This window comes from Dermacentor silvarum, chromosome 7 (assembly GCF_013339745.2).
Source record: "Dermacentor silvarum isolate Dsil-2018 chromosome 7, BIME_Dsil_1.4, whole genome shotgun sequence".
NCBI lineage: Eukaryota > Metazoa > Arthropoda > Arachnida > Ixodida > Ixodidae > Dermacentor > Dermacentor silvarum.
In genome coordinates, this window is record NC_051160.1 from 171,106,363 (window position 1) to 171,118,673 (window position 12,311).

The following is a 12,311-nucleotide window of genomic DNA, read 5'->3' on the forward strand; positions in this document are numbered from 1 at the left end:
CCCACTCCCCTGGCGGAAGCATGGAAGTGTCGAAGGTCGCCGCAGGGCCAGCGCACGCCCGTGTTCTCTATACGGCGCGAGCGACCGCGTGCGTTGTTTTCGTGACGGCTAGCGCGACCTCATCAGCCAGGAAAGGTGGCACGCAATACTGGTGTGTTGTTCATTGCCACAGGAGCCTCGAAAAGTCGAAAGCCGCCCGTGAAGTTCTACAGAATTCCGGAGAGGTGGTATGAGGAGGACAGACGACAAGTGTGGATAACTGCACTGCGCCGAGTCAAGTAAGTCACGTACTTACGCATTCGCGTGCAATATCACGGCCGCTCGATAGAAACGCAACAGTAATGTGCCTGTATTTGGCGCATGGCCGTTTGTTTAGACGTGTCGCGTAGTTGAATCGTACAGTGAAATCCGCCGTGTTAGCTTAGCGGTAAATGCATACGTGTAGCGCCGCTAAGCTCGACAACGCGACCTCGATTCCCGGCCATGGCGGGCGCATTTCGATGGGGGCGAAATGCAAGAATACAGTTCTTGCCATGTACTTTGATTTTTGTTTCTGAGACCCTCCATTACAGTGTGCCTCATAATTATTCGTGCTTTTGGCACGTAAAACCCGCGAATTTAATTGATTGTACTGTTCATTCACTCGCGATCGACAAAGAGCAGCTCAAGATAATTATATCCTTTTTTCCAAATGCTGCAACTTAAATTCCTAGTTGTACAGGCAACAAATAGGGCCGCACGTTACTTGTCTTTTGTGTGGTGGCAATTCGTATTTAATGCAAGCTGCGGTCATCGCATGCGTCGGTAAGCGGCAGATCGCAAAGCAACTGCTCGAGACGCGCGCGTTATGTTTGTTGTTTGGCCATGCTTTCGGGGTTCACAATATCCAAGCATGTTTTAAAGTAATTGCCACCTTGCACATTCTTCCTGCTTCACTCTTCCCGCCAAGAATCTTCGTTTCGTGTAGTAGCCGGCCATTGGTGTGAGCTTACTTTTGCTGCGGCGGGGCATTCGCCCGACGAGAAAGTAGATTTGGTTTGGTGAGACATGTATCGCTAATTCTTGCGCTCGTGCTGCTGGTCCCAAGGTAATCGCTGGTTACCGTGACCTTGGTTCATTTCGCGGAGCAGTTTGTACGAGTGATTTCTCATGACCAGTGAAAAGATACCTTGCTCAATAATGCAATGAGTTGCCATGACTATAGCATTGAATAAGGCATGATATACATTAAATATTTATACAGCATGATATAAGGCGTTGTGCACATATGTAGTACTTACATCGTTAATTAATTTTATTGGCTTATTGGTGCCTCATGCATGTGTTCTTTCTGTTCCGGCAGTGCTGATGCCACTCCCTGGGAGCCAAATTGAGAGCAGCCGTGTGTGCGCGCCCAGCGACCAACGAAACCAACCGCAATCGTCACTGTCTCGTCACATCTCTGCAAGCATGCATGACCGCTTTGTGACTGCACCATAGAGAAATCAAAGTGACTAAATGACTGAACTTGGTGTGTACCTCTAACTCGATGTCGGATACAATCTTGTTGGACACCTCCGACACGCACTTGGCTTTCACTGTCACATCACCGCCCACAATTTTTCAACACCACACACGTGTGGAAGCAGACGCTGCCCTTTCTTGAGGTTGCCGCCACGAAAAAAACTGTTGGCGTCGGCAACCGTCTTGAAATCGCACTGCAGTCTTTGCATCGCTGTTCAGCAAGCAGGCGATCTGCCGCCGTCGAAAACGGAGCGCCGTGAGCACGAGCAGCGAAGGAAAGCGCGGGCGAAACAATGTAAACAAAGCGGAGACTGCACCGCGGAGCGACCGCGCTGCTTGAAATTTCCACATTTGGGGCACTGTCAGGAGGCGCAGCAGCGCCTTCAGGCGATCGTTTTCTCGCCTATTGACTCTTTTAGCGGAGCAGTTTGCTCTAGAGGAACGAGATGGCGCTATCGGCGGCGCGCCATACATTGCCTCAGCGAATGCGCCTGAATACGAAACCACTACTGCTTCTGCCCTGCTACTATGCGATCAGCCGTCGGAAATGCAAGTGGATGTTCGCTCATGCACTGTGCCCAATTCATGCTGCAAAATCTGTAACGACAAAGGGAAGACGTGTGCGGTAGGTTAGCTGCAAAAATAGTGATTCACATATTAAGGAACGGATTCAACCTGTGTCGCCGCTGCTACATAAGGACTGCCTGTGTTGTCGGCCCTTCGCGAAGCACGGCTTTCCTTGAAGATAAAAAAGGATAATTCATCCGCCAGCGCTGTATAGCTAACCTCCAAAGAAAGGACTTCAACTCCGCAACGTCAGCACTTAAGAGTTAGTACCGCTCGTTACAAAAGGAAGTAACGCCACTTACTGGCATAGTAAGTTTCTCGCGCGTTATTTACACACATCTACCCCTACTCTCACGCAAACTTACACGCACCCTATCGCCAACGTATCAATAATAAGTGAATGTGCGCACACTTGAATCAATGTGCTGAAGCGTGAGTGACGGTGACTACACCAAGACATGAATGTTGGAAGCTGAACGTTTCGTGACGGTCCACAGAGTAAGCGATGGACTAGCGATAATACGTCTTTGCTACAAGCTACCACAAAGTACAGAACATTTACATTCCAAGATTTGTGCGCAGCAAGAAGAAATCTATCGCAGCAAAGCATACCCGCGAGCGATTGGGCTGAAAATAAACAATCAGATGGCCGCACCGAGGAACTTTACTGAGTCAGAAACATGACAAGCCACTGCTTCAAAATGTTTGCCAAATAAAGAACGAAGAGCACGCAGATCCCGATTTAATTCATAAGCGGAATGTTTTGGCAGCTTGGAATACATTTCTCGCCCCGCTTTTAGTACAAGGACCGTATACGCTGCTCGCGCCGTTTGGACAAGTCGTAATGAGCTTTGAAAGCACTTACATGTCCACTAAAGCTGTGGTCAAAGCTTCATGTGCGCAAAGCCACCGTCTAAGATATGCGTCGAAACAGAGGTTTGCTGCGCTTCACCGGCATCGCGCGCTTGCATTGTAAACGCGGAGGCAACGGCGGCAGCTGAGGCAAGCAATGGACGCCTCACCACGTGACCAAACATGGCAATATTTGCCGTTAGCGTGGACGTGCCTTAACCGGAAGTGGGAGGTGTTTTGAGAAGCGCGTTGGCGATGACGTATGTCACGTGACATTTGGAGCAGCACTTGGCGAGCAGGAGAGACCAGCCGACGAGGAAAGTAGCGAAGGAAAGAGCGCAACGAGCGAGGGCCGTTTTTCAATCATCAAACGCGTGTAACTCCGCTATTACGGCACCATTTCGAAATTTTTTCGCGGCTACGTGTTTGTTGTAGACTCGTGCACAACTGCAACACCACAACTAAATTTCGACCTCTGGGTGGTTTAGGGGCCCTTTAACGTGCACTGCAACGCTAGCACATGGGCGTTTTTGCATTTCGCCTCCATTAAAATGCGGCGGTCGCGGTCGGGATTCGATCTAGAGTACTGCACGGGCTCGGGCTTACCCGAACGCCCGGGCCAGGCCGGGTAGGGCAGTTTTTTCGCGGGCTCTGGCCGGGCTCGGGCACGGCATGTTCTTTTTGACCCGGGTCCGGGCCCGGCTCGGGTTTTCTGACGTGGGCCCGGGCCGGGCTCGGACTTTCTGGTGGTGTGATGTAACGTGAAACGAGTTATCCTCACTCGTCTCGACCATGAAAAACATGTCTTTTTCGGTCTCGGGCCGGGTTCGGGCTGGTTTCGAGCCGGGCTCGGGCCGGGCTCGGGCCTAAGGTAGAGGGGTGGCGGGCCGGGCCGGGCGGGTAACGTAGATTATTTCCCGGGCCCGGGCCGGGCCGGGTTTTTTCATAAAACATTTGGTTGGGCTCGGGCGGGCAGCCTAACATAAAAACGGGCCCGAACCGGGCCCGGGCTGACAAAATCGGCCCGTGCAGTGCTCTAATTCGATCTCGCGACCTCGTGCTCAAGCGCAATGCTTTAGCAACTGAGCCACCGCGGCGGGGGCTTCACGCAGGCCCGGAGGCGCCGGAGATAATGTTGTGTCTGGGGTGGTGCGTCCCCCCCTTGGAGGAAAACAAGTCACCAGAAAGCCGCAAGGGAGTACCGAGAACGAGGTCCGCCCCCGAGCAGCCTAGTTCATTGCGATAGACCGCTCGCAGACCGAGCAGACCCACGGGCCAACCCAGCGTTCGCGGTCGAGGCGTGCCATAAGGACAGTATTCAGCTGGCGATGTAGTCGCTCGACCATGCTGTTGTTGCAGAGGTTGTAAGCCGTGGTTCCGCAGGAAGTGGTCCCGAGAAGATGAGCGAGGTACGTAAACAGGGCGCAATAAAACTGCCGCTCGCAATCTGTTGTGACAGTCCCGGGACATCTGAAACGCTAGAACCAGGCGACGCCAAGGCGGCAACAAATTCGGCAGTTACGTCTGCTATGGGCACGTATGGCCTCAGGCCAACGGCTAAGGCGGTCCACGATTGTTGGAAGATAGCTGCGACCACGTGACGAAGGAGGTGGTTCAACCACATCTATGTGCACGTGGTCGAAGCGTCTGCCGGGTGGAAGGAAAGGCTGAGTCGAGGACTTGGTGTGATGCGTCACTTTAAGCGTATATAGAAATGGCATATAAGTGCGAGTCCAGGGGCGCTATAACGTAAAATTATTCTAAACTGTTTTGCTTGTAAACTCCTGACGTCAAATTTACGTAACCACCGACGCAAGCATCGGGCGGTGACCCGCAGCGTTGTCTGAACAACCCAATCAAACACTCTCCTCCTTTATAGGAGGTTACCTTTGTTCGCCTTCAAAACCAATAAAATTGTCTACACTCAGCAGTTTTTCTTATCTAATTGGCTGACAAGAGGCGAGGAGCACGCTCTAGTGGAGAGAGTTTCAATGGGGCCAAGTCAGCACAGTGAAAATAGATAACCGCATGAAGAGGGTGGTGCCGGCTTCTGCGATTGGTCTGATTCGCCTTATTTAGCTTGCGGTGGCTGGTCGAAAATTGCGGCGGCGTGCAACGGAAGGATAAGAATGCCGCTGAAACGGATCCTCAGTTGGCAGAGCGATGTCGTATGCATGCCCAGAAGGCTCGATAACGTTTTACTGCCACGCAAAAAGGTTTATCATGCGCAAATAAAAAAGTGGTCGCAGTTTCACCTGTAAGGCGAAGCATCAATTGCGATAGCAAACTTGTAGAGAGCTATACGGAGTAATGATAGTAGCTTTATCAGTTGTATAAACTTGGACATGCAGCAGCACCGGCAACACGCAGAACTAATGTCGACGCCGTCGGCGTTTTGCCCGCGTTCGCACAAAATGCGTGCGGCGTTGCTGACTGTTGCTGGAGCCTCTGATATAAATAGGCACTTGGTGCCGCAGCTAAAAGTCACCTCCCTTCCCTCCCCCTCCCCCCCCCTACCGCCTCTCGCGCGTCGGAAGAAGGCGCGTTTGCTCTACATATATGGTGATTGTAAACGAGGAAAGAGACGCCTACTTCTGCAGTCCTTAAGGAAGCACGGCGCAGAACGCGCGTTTGTTCTCCGCCGTGGGTTCACTCCCCGTGAAAGAGCGCGTCCCTCGCGCCCTTTCACTCGCACATACAGCGTTCGGCGGCGCGCGGCGACGATTTCATCTCCATTGACGTCATACGGAACCTCACGGCAACGGCGACGGCAACGGCGACGGCGACGGCAACGGCGACGCCGACGGCAGAAATCTGCTTTGGAGTGTCCATATAATTGCTATCGCAATAAAAATGCAGCATTAGGGCTGTCCATCGGGCCCGCGACGCAGCAGAGAGGCTCGGCCTTTCTGTGCCGACGTGGGAGCGGCCCGCTACGTCCTGACGTGCGTTTCGAGGGACAATAATAAAGTTTTACCATACCATACCATTAGGGGACGCCTTGATATGAGCAATAAGAAAGGCGCCTTCCCTAGCAAACAATACTGTTCCTTGTCAGAAAAAAGTTCTTTCGGCCAATGTTGTGCAGCCACTGCTTCTGCCGCAATCCATCACGCTTTCCTTGCGGTATCGTAAAAACTGCATAACCATCATCACGTTTCTTGCTTCAGTTATATGCGCAGCAGCAGCACGGCATAGCGCTAGTAGACAATGCACGAAACAGCGTGCAATATTAGCGTGCGACGTAAGGCGCAAAATAGCGCGAACGAAAAAGCAAAACACAAGAAAAACGCAAGCTCCGCTCTTTTCCAAGGGCAACGGCAGGGAGACCAATCATCGTGCAGCAAAACGGGTGCAAGACCGTCTGCCGCGGAGGGGACTCGCGAGGGGCGAGGAGGAGCCGAGGAGGTCGCGCGCCGGCGGCAGAGTACAAAGAGTGGCGGTACTTTAAAATTATCAAAGGGCTTTAATATGGGGACTCTCTCGCGTGACGCCGAAGAGAACGGACGTGCCGATTGGAACTTGCTCTTCTCGCGCAGCTAGAGCACCGCGCCAAAAAGACGTTTTTCTTTTATTTGATTTATCGCTCATTTGGTTGGCAGAAGTGTTTCTTGGTCTTTTTGGTTAGATATAAGTAACTAATAATTGTATTTTCCTTTTTACAAGTATGGTTACTTTTTTAGGATGCCTTGTTAGTACACGATGATGGCCGGTACTAGGATGAACCCAAGAGTGCGTTGTTCTGAGTGCGAGCGCGTTCCTACGCGTTGGCAGAAACACGGTTTGAGTGAGTACGCGATGCAAACAAAGCAGTTTTTATCTGTAGGATGTATGTGCTAGGGTGACGAGTAGACCATCTAGAACAGAAGGAGGATAAGCTATAGCGAAGTGGTTTGGAAAGCTAGAAAAGGAACTGAAGAGCCAGCGGAAGCAGAGGAAGGTGGTATAAGGTAAGCTAGCCGACGTAGAAATGAAGCTTAGGGCCACCATTCCACAAAGCAATGGTGAATGCTTCAATGCGAGCACCGCGAACGGGGCTGGCTCCGAAGCGAGAACAGCTAAGGAAACGGAAACCACTACGCTGGAAAGCAGTGGCGGGTACGTCAGTGATGGTCACGAAGGGGCTACCACTGACGTGCGGGCCACGGAGGAAGACAACAAAGCGAAGAGTGGCGATGACACAGGAGGGAATGTCATCGCGGCCGCAGGTGAAGCTTTCGGCGGCGCGGACGAGGAAAGGCGTCTAGTTTTCTTTGTTGGGGATTCAAACATGCGTGAAGTAGAACCGGTGATAATGTAGAGGGTCAGTGAAGGCGAGTGAGTCTTTATTAGCGCGCTTCTTGGAAAACTGATTAGGGAAGTCGTAGGCCAAGGGAGATAATGCAAGAGAGGCGCCTAGTGGTGCTAATGGGCTCAGTATCGACGTACTGCATGGACAGGAGGACAGGAATCGCGAAGCAAATAGCCAAAGTATTCAAGGATTTGTGCAATGTTTCAAAGGAACAGCTAATCGCAGTGTGCACGGTGCCAGAGGTTCAAAGGCAGGGATATGCGATTGAAACGGCAGTACTTGCAGAAAACAGAGAACGTTGGACGATAGCTAAGGCAATCGATTTTACGGTCCCTGACATGAACTGAGGAGTGCTCCGATCAGACCACGAAGGTGCTTTTGTCCGTCAGGGGATACACGTTAGCGATAGTGTAGCAACACCGGGAGGACGTCGATTGGCGGAACGGGCAGTAGCATGTTTAGACAGGCTCCAGGCAATCGGGAAGGAAGGTTAAGTATTGAACGTAGCGTCACCAGCAAGGAGAAGAATTAGACCGCCAATAATTAAGAAAAGACGCACAAAGTTCGTTCAGGAAACTTTGCTTTCTCAGACATAAGCTAAAACACACACCTCCTACTACTAGGTTAACGGCTTATACATCCATAATTACTTGTTTAGCGCAAAAACAACGGACACGTGAAAGACGACAGGACAAGGCGCTACTCTCAACTGAACAGTTGAGAGTAGCGCCGTGTCCTGTCGTCTTTCACGTGTCCGTAGTTTTTGCGCTAAACAAGTAATTAGGGATTCGCACCAACTATTCCGACAACGCATTGTGCTGGCTTATACATCCCTAATTCGACCTAAACTTGAATGCGCCAGCATTGCCTGGGATCCCTATACACAAACTAACATAGATGTTCTTGAAATGATACAGCGTAAAGCTATTAGGTTCATTTATTCTAAATATCGTACAAGTGACTCTCCCTCTAGTCAGAGATAAATAAATGTCGCAGTTTCACCCGAAAGGCAAAGAATCAATTGCGATAGCAAATTAGTACGGAGCTATATGGAGTAAGGATAGTACTTTTATCAGCTGCATAAACTTGGACATGCAGCAGCACCAGCAACGCGCAGAACTTGTCACCGCCGTCGGCGTTTGGCCCGCGTTCGCACCGAATGCGAGCGGCGTTGGTCACTGTTGCCAGTGCCTCTGGTGGCGGCTCGGAGGTTTTCGACGAGAGAGAGAGAGAGAGAAATCACTTTATTCGGCGATTAAAAAAAATCACAGCATATCCACGGGGTGAATGATGATGAGTGGGCGAAGCTCCGGAGGGAATCATCGGATCTCCCGCTTAAGGGGTCGCTAGCACAAACGCGTTAGAAACGTGCAGTACTCTCTAGTAAGGGGGAGCGGCCACAGCGTCTTACGCAGCCATTTACACATGCCGGAACGTGCACCGCGTTTGCCGACGCCATCACATGACTGCTGAGAGAGTATACGCCCCGTATTCATAAACGCTCCTCGACTTGAACTTGACTTGCCACCGCCTTGGGCAGCGCGTTCGAAACGCGTTGAAGGTAAGGCGGAGAGGCCACAGCGTCTTACACCAGCTTCTTACACGGGCCGTAACGCGCTAGCACAAACGCGTTAGAAACGCGCTAGAAACGCGGCCTTTCGTTAATGTTGGGTATTTATTGCCATCGTGGTGCGTGTGTCTATGTGCGCTTCGTGGCGTAGTGTTTCTCTTGTTGCCTTTCCTTGTGACGTAATACACACGCTCTATCAATTGCAGCAATTTTTATATCACATTTAAACTGTTCCCACACTGCTATGAAGCTGTTAGTTTCAGTGTGCAGGGCATTTGAAAGACATGCTTTGGCTCTTGTGAGAAATACTTCATCTTGCAGCAGTTTCTCATTAAACTTAAACAGTTACGCAGTGAGCTGGAGTATATGTTAGGCGTCGAAAATGAAGTGCCTGGAGCGTTTAAAAAAGAAAAAAAATGTGGTTGATCCCTCTTATATAGGAATCGGTATAGAACACGAAAGTGAAACGTGTCTTCACAGAAGTAGTGTAATGTTTATTGCACATTGATATATAATGTCTATTGGTGTTTTGTGGCTAAAGCGCCCTTAGGCGTTGATGCACCCACGCTGACGCCTGGTGGCACGTCTCCTCCATCACGACTACCAACGTCGATGACCATGAGCAACCGTCGTGCATATGGAAGCTGCACTACGCTGCACACGCTAGCACAACGCGAAAGACGAAGCACGTAACTGACACACTAATACAACGCGCAAGACAAAGCACGTAACTGAATCGTCACCGAGTCAAATCAGCGCGTACAGCGCGTCGTAATTGCAGCCTCCGCGATCAACTTCAGAAACATTTTCAGAGCTAATTGCGGAGGCCACGCTCCGCTGTGCTGAGTACGGTGAACGCCACCTAGGTGGCGTTGGTAGTGCTTCTTGATGCCAGCGTCCCTTCGAATGCTGGCATCGAGGCGTCGTAGTGCTGAGACCACCGAAGCGTTCACTGTCGGTGCGCGTTAGTGTCATAATGCAGTACTTCTCTTTTCTGCTCGTAGGCGGCGGCACCGCCCCGAGCAAGAGCGTGGGTACACGGAGGAGTGTTAGATATATAAGGCGCGTCTATGTAGCTCTCTGCAAATGCGTTTGTGGCGCAATGGGTTAAACGCTCGGCGATCTATCGTCGCGGACCGAGAGGTGGTGGGTTCGATTTCCAAATTTTGCATGTTTGTGGAACTTTTTCTTCTGGTTTCTTTCTTTGTATTATTTTCTATGACGTATTTCCGTGACGGAAATACGTCAGTGAAGTCTTGGTGGACCCCGGCATAAAACACTTTCGTGTTAATAAAAGAGGTGAAAGCAAAGCTCGAGTTGATCGATGAAGATAAGTACCGCGGCGCAATGATAAGGGCGCGTACTGAAAGATTGTGGCTGGGCGAAACGCCCACTAAGCGTGTGCTTAGTGAAGAAAAGAAGCATGCAGCAAATAAAGTGATAAATGAAATTCGATATCGTAACAAAATTACCCAAGAAAGCAAAGAGATAACACTTGCATTCGTTGAATTTTACACAGAGCTTCTTGGCCAAAAAATTGATGACCCCAAGCGCTTCCGAGTTGACTTTCTGTTCCTTATGCCGAGATTACAAGACAGGGTTAGAGAGTCATTGGAATCTGAAATTACCGTGGCAGAAATTGAAGCGGCAATAGATGAATTAAGTAACGGCAAGTCACCCGGGCCGGATGGATTGGGTGCAGCCATATACAAGTTTCTTAAGACAGAAATGGCAATGGCTTTACATCGAGTGATCACTGAATGTTATGAAAAAAAGCAAGCACCCCTCTCTTTTAGGACAGCGCATGTAGTACTCATCCCCAAAACTGATGACCCTGCAAAGTTACTTTCAGTTGAGTCTTACCGTCCCATTAGTTTGACCAATACAGATTACAAAATATACATGAAGGTGTTAGCTAGACGGCTCCAAAGCGTTATTCAGTCCCTTGTTGGCCCGCATCAAACGTGTGGTATTAAAGGTAGAACAATTTTTACAAACATACACATAGCTAGAAGTATTCTGGAATGTTGTGACGCAATGCATGACCGCGTGGCCATGATTCAGTTAGACTTACATAAAGCGTTCGATAAAGTTGTACATGAAGTTTTGTTTTTACTGCTGGAGCATGTAAATGTTGGATCTGTGATTACTGAAGGTGTGAAAATGGTGTATCATGATTGTACAGCCAAATTAGTGATTAACAAAGAATTAAGTGATTCAATTCCTGTGCGGTCAAGCGTGAAACAAGGATGTCCTTTGTCTCCTCTTCTTTTTGCGATTTACCTGGAACCCTTTTGTTTAGGTTTACTTGCAACACCGCGTATTCGAGGCTATACATTTTTGAGCAGTGAAATTAGGGTTCTAGCGTATGCGGACGACATAGCTGTGTTTTGTACTGATAAGAAAAGCGTGGAAGAAGTTGTCGAAATAGCTATAGCTTTCTGCACAGCAACAGGTAGCGCGATCAGTTGGCCGAAATGCCTCGGATTTTGGCATGGCATCTGGCAGAGCACACCCGATGTGTACTGCAATATGAATTGGACAACTTCCCCTGGAAAGTACCCTGGAGTTCCACTAAATTATTACCGAAATGCGGAAGAATATTGGTCTGAGGAAAACAAACGTGTTAAAAGTACTACCGATAAATGGGGTGGCCATAACTTTTCAGTATTTGCAAGAGCTTCCGTTTGCAATATTTTTTTAATTGCCAAAGTGTTTTACGTGTTGCAAGTGATGACCATCACCAGAAGTTCGGTTCAAAAATTCCACCGAGTATTCGCGACTTTTATATGGGGATCGCAGTGGGAGCGCACCAGCCGGTGCAATTTGTTTCATAAGGTGAAAAATGGGGGACTAGGGCTCTCGCATCTGTTCTTCAAGCAGTTGGTGAGCAGATTCTTCTTTGTGCGGGATCAAACTGATGTATTTTTGAGAACTGTGATCCAAGCACGATTACAGAATTATCTATCTGATTTTGTTGTATCATCGTTTTCTTTGAAAGCAGGACCGCTTAGTTCTTATTTGCGTGAAGTGGTAATGTCTATACGCTTGCTCAAGGCAAGGTTTTCATATGAATACTTGTCTGATGTTACGAAAAAGCGTTTGTATTGTGATATTCTTGATGTATTCTTACCAACACCTGTCTATCGAGCTGTCTACAAGCTAGGTCCTGAACGCGATGTGTTAAAGCGTGTTAAAAAAATGCCGATCAGGCCCTCAGTTAAAACATTCTTTTTTCAAATACATACCGACACTCTCCCTGTCAAGCCATGGTTACAAAGTAAAGGTCTGTTTGTACCTTGGTCAGTAAATTGTTTAATCTGCAGGAAACCGGAAACAATAGAACATATTTTTTTAGACTGCCACGATGCCGTATTCCTGTGGGATGTCTTGCAAAGAACTCTTAAAAAAGAATTGCCATTAAGCCCTTTTGGACTCCGGTTTCTTCCATGTGCGGATACAGGGGAAGTGCCGGGTGATATGCTAATGTTGCTTTGTATGCATAGCGTATGGAAGACCAGGATGGAT